Raw genomic sequence first — 6,000 nt, 5'->3', positions numbered from 1 at the left:
GTTTTATTAAATCTCTGTTTTAATAACTATATTCTAAAGTGTGTAGGATTTATTGATACAAGTCTGCCTTGTAATCTCAAAGTAGTGACGTCCACAAACAGTTAAATAACATAAACAAAGTATTTCTATAATTGTTTTCCTTAGAATACTTTGTAGTGCTGATATATATATATGTACATACCCATATGTACATATATACATATGTCTATATATGTATATAGGGTTTTATTAAATCTTTTTTTTAATAACTCCATTTTAAAGTGTGTAGGATTTGTTGATACAAGTCTACGTTGTAGTCTGAAAGTAGTCACGTCCACAAACAGTTAAATAACAAAAAAAAAGTATATATATAATTGTTTTTTTAAGAATACTTTGTAGTGTTGATATATGTATATGTACACACACACAAACACACACACACATATATATGCATGTACGCATATAAATACACACATGTACGCATATATATATGCATGTATGTACATATAGACATGTGCGTATGTATATGTACATAAGGTACTCTGTGTTGTAATCTGAAAGTAGTCACGTCCACAAATAGTTAAATAACATAAACAAAGTAACAAGCCTGCAAGCATAAAGGAATTTTTACAGTGTCAATATATATATATATATATATATATATATATATATATATATATATATATATATATATATATATATATATATATATATATATATATATATATCTATATATACACATGATGTACATATATATATCAATTTATCTTACTGAATAAAAGCCTTCGTGTGTACACAACAGTAATCACATATATACCGTTGTAAATTAACACCAATGCAACATGAATGTTAGTAATTCAAACCATTCATGGTGTGAAGCTCACAAAGAAACCAAATAAAACTGTCACAACCAGAACAAAACCTAACTGCACGACTATATACAACCTCATGTGAAAATTTGCAGAGTGAAATATTGCCTACAAATGTATATGTCCATACACATATGTACATATATATATATATATATATATACATGTATGTATATATACATGTATGTATAGGCATGTATACATGTATATAAATACACACATGTACACATATATGTATGTATGTACATAGGGTACTCTGTGTTGTAGTTTGAAAGTAGTCACGTCCACAAATAGTTAAATAACATAAACAAAGTAGAAAGCTTGCAAGCATAAAGGAATTTTTACAGTGCCAACACTTTTATATATGTGTGTGTGTGTGTGTGTGTGTGTGTGTGTGTGTGTGTGTGTAATTATATATATACATGTGCAAATACGCACACACACACACACACACACACACACACACACACACATATATATAATTATATATATACATGTGCAAATATACATGTGCAAATATATACACATGATGTACATATATATATATCAATTTATCTTACTGAATAAAAGCCTTCGTGTGCACACAACAGTAATCACATATATACTATTGTAAATTAACACCAATGCAACATAAACGTTAGTAAACAGTTACCTTCCAGAGTAAAATACTTACAACAACAAGAAAATAGTTACGTTGCAATGAGCAGCTTACAAACCCCATCAAGTAAACACTGACAGCCAAAACAAAACCTAACTCGACAACTAAATCGAATGTTACAAGAAAATTTACAGACCAAAATACTTACAACAACAATAAAACAAATTACATTTTATAGTTTCAAGCACCCATAACAAACTAAGAGCCTTGCAAGTGCAGGATGCAAAAAAAAAAAAAAGCACACAATAAAAAAATGCATAATAAATGGAAGAAACTTTAAGATATACATTTGTCTTGCAGACTAAAAGTAGTCACATCCACAAACAATTAAACAACCAGGTCGGAAAATGCCTTGCAAACTGGAAGTACTTAGGTGCACAAACAGTTAAACAAAGTGAAACCTTGCAAGGACACGGAAGGAGAAAATAAGCAGACTATAAAAAAAATGCATTACAAAACAAAAAAGAATTTAAATAAAACCAAAGCTTACCTTGCAAATTCAAACCATTCATGGCATGAAGCTCACAAAGAAACCCAATAAAATTGTCACAACCAGAACAAAACCTAACTCCATGACTATATACAACCTCATGCAAAAATTTGCAGAGCGTAGCCACGACCACAAATAGTTAAACAACATAAACAAACCTACAACCATGCAAGCACATGAGAGGAGAAAAAAAGAAGAATATAAAAGAAATGCATTACAAAACAAAAAATATATTAAATAAAATGAAAGCTATTTGCAAAAATTTGCACAGCAGATTCCAAAAAAATGCATTACAAAACAAAAAAGAATATAAATATAACCAGAATTTACCTTGCAAATTCAAACTATTCAGGGCTTGAAACTGACAGAGCAGCCTCAAAAATGCCTTGCCATTACAAAACAAAAACACATTTAAATAAAATGAAACCTTACCTTGCAAATTCAAACCATTCACACTGTCAAACTCACAAACAACCCCAGTAAAACAGTCACAACAAGAACAAAGCCTAACAACCTTATGCGAAAATTTTCAAAGCGAAAATTGCAGAGTGAAATATTGCCAACAACAACAAAACAAATTAGATTTTAGGGTTGCAAGCAACCATAAAGAACGTCAACATTCGTGCACAGCCTCGGGGATGAAATCATTAAAGACAGCATCGCTTCGCAAACAGAGTGCACGCACGGAGATGACCACAAGCAAGGCACACGTCAGCACAAAGTGAAACCCTTTTAACCTACAACAGAATGCACACAAATCAAAAGTGTTCTCATAGCAAGATTATACATCTCGCACAGGAAAAATAAATTCTTATTTTTGAAGTGATGCTATCTTTAATTTTGTTATTGTATTCATGTAACAGGCTCTTCAAACTGTAAAATTGAATACTTACCTCGCAGAGTGAAAGCATTCATGCCCATACTTAAATATGTATCCATGTATATATATAGATATAGATGTATATATATCAAATGTATATGTATACGTGTATGTACATTGATATAGACATGTATAGTTGTATATATACACATGGATATATATATACACATATTGTAAAATAAATGCAATTAAGCACTTGTCTTGCAGAGTGAAAGCTTTGTAAGTTGACTCATTAGTCAATTTTCAAAACTTAAAGTATTGACCTATTTTTTTACAAGTTTTTATAATCAGTTAATAGTAAATTCATTATGATTCACAAAAAAAATGTGAGCTTCTTAAAGATTTGTTGTATTATTCTTGTATGTTCACTTTTTTTAGTAATGCATTTCTACTCTGTCATTCCAACAGAAAACAGCCACACTAACACAATCAAATTTCAACAATGGATAGAAGATCGAAAGCAACAGAGAACATCAACAATGTAATTGAAAGCATGTTGCAAGAAAGCAACAAGTTAAAGAGCAACCTCAAAAAGATAATTGACTGCTACGAACATAAATCACCAAACCAAACAACAGTCGACCTCTCTACATCTTGTAGTGTTGTAACAATCATACATAGTATTGAATTAGCACCTTTACCAATACCAAGTACTGAACAATTAGGTGATCCAACGGTTATTTTCACATTGGGAGACAAAATATTTAAATGGACTGATAATGAGCTTGGATGGGTTGCTTGGGTTGATCCTGTGTTGTTGTAATTATTCAATCTTTGAAAAGTTACATTCATATTTTGGTTAAGATTCGAAACAGACATAAGCATCCCATTTTTTCAAAGATCTTTGATGAGATGAACTCATATTTTGTTAATATGCTCTCAAATATGTAAATCATGATGTCATATTTAATGTTTTTTAAGCTTATCAGCATATGACCAATTATCGTTTTCAATGCATGTTTCAATCACATTATGATCAATTCATTACCATTTGAAACAAAAATTAAACTGTAACAACATTACTCTATGCTCAGTTAATTTTGCTCTGCTTGTGCATATATACCTTTGATAAGCTTATATCATGTTGTGATTGTATTCTGATATAAGAACTACAATTCATCATGCTTATAATTTACTTTTAATTCTCAAAAGGTATATATGCACAATGGCATCTTCAGCAGCTACCTCTGAATCGATAGAGCACTCCACTATTGATAATTTGGTAAGCTAAATTATCAAAGCTTTTCAAAATAGAAAGATTTTATGCTCTTTTTTGGGACAATTCATCTCTCTTTTCCATACCATCCTTTTCATTACCACATGAATCCTCTTTTCATAGCATAGTACAAAAGTAGATGCATACTCTATAGATAACATAGCTTGATTACATAGTTTACTAACACAAGCTTTACATTAACAAGTAAGGAAATATATGAGTTGCTTGACATTAAAATTAAATCCTCTATATTCATATTATTTTTTGTAGGCAAAAACCCAAGAGTATGTCCCTACCCCTTTTGCAGTTCAATCTATCAATGTTGGGGATGACCTTCCTTCAGCATTGCTAAAAGTTTTGTCATATCAGAAAATACAGAATAGCACAGATGATACTGACAGACATAAATTAGTGTTATCTGATGGCACATACATGCAATTGGCAATCTTGCCTTCTAAATATGCTACTCTGATAGATTCAGATATTCTAAAAATAGGCACAATAGTCTAGTTGTCGAGTTATTCATGCCGATACATATGGAACACAAGGTAGGAAATCAACTATGATTATTAAATACAATATGTTTCATCTTTTTTTAATTTTGTTTATGTATAATTAATAGTAATTTAAAAAGAAGTCTTTTGTTTTCACATGACTATTGTAATACTTAGTCTGGAAGTGAAACAAACTGATTGCCCGTTCTTTGGTAAACCAGTATACCTATTCAAAGAACAACAACCAGAAATGATGTCTGAGGACAAACCATCAACATCTAAATGATCTCTTCAATTTGCAACTGAATTGCCATCCCCACAAACAACAACTTCTGAAAATATAAGCCCTATCAAAACTTTGAATCCATACCAAAATAAATGGATAATCAAAGGGAGAGTTACTCATAAATGCCCTATTAAGGCATAGAGCATAGCCACAAAAAATGGCCATGTGTTTAGCTTTGACATTGTTGATTGTGAGGGTTCTGAAATTAGAATTACATGTTTTGATGAGATAGCTAAGTTACACTCTAACCGTGTGGACATAGGTTCACATTATATTATTTCAAAGGGATCTATTAAGGAGGCAAATGAAATGTACAACAAACTAAATAGTCATTTAGAAATCACCTTGCCTGATGCATCCATACTGAAACAATGCACCAACGAAGAACAAGCAGATCAACAAGGTCCTCCTTTTACGCCCATTAGTGAATTGTTTCATCTAACAAATAACACGTTGGTTGACATAATTGGCCTTGTTCTATATGTTGGAGATATCATTCCAATACACAGGAAAGATGGTAGTCAAACATAGAAACATGTTGTGAAAATTAATGATCTATCTGATTCAACAATTGATATCAACCTATGGGGTCCAATGGCAGAATAAAAAGGCCTAGAATTGAAAAATATGTTGACCAATAATAGTGTGGTTATCCTAGTTGTGTGTAATGCTCGTGTTGGCTATTTCAACGGGAAGCTTATAAACATAACACTGCAACCACATTACATATCAACCCAACTTTTCCAGAAGCAGAGCTTCTAACATTAAGAGGAAAGGACCCTTTGCTTGTTGTACCCTTTGTTGCAGAAACTATCCACATAGATGGCAAATATACTAGAATGACAATTTCTTCAATCCGTGAGCGAATGAGCATCAAACCAGAAACAATTCAGACAACTTTGCTATTGCGCTTTGTAAACGTAAATGACCAAAATTTCTATTACGCAGCCTGTCCACTAATAGTCAATGGAAGGCCTTGCAAGAAAAAATGTATGAAGCAAGTTGATGATTCTTGGTTTTGCTCTAGATGTCAAATGAATATGCAAGACTGCAATTATAGTTACCTCTTGCCACTAAAGTTACAAGATGCCACAGGTACTCTATGGGCCACTGCATTTGATGAGGGTA

Source organism: Cryptomeria japonica, chromosome 9 (genome assembly GCF_030272615.1).
Source record: "Cryptomeria japonica chromosome 9, Sugi_1.0, whole genome shotgun sequence".
NCBI lineage: Eukaryota > Viridiplantae > Streptophyta > Pinopsida > Cupressales > Cupressaceae > Cryptomeria > Cryptomeria japonica.
This window is presented reverse-complemented; position numbering follows the sequence as displayed.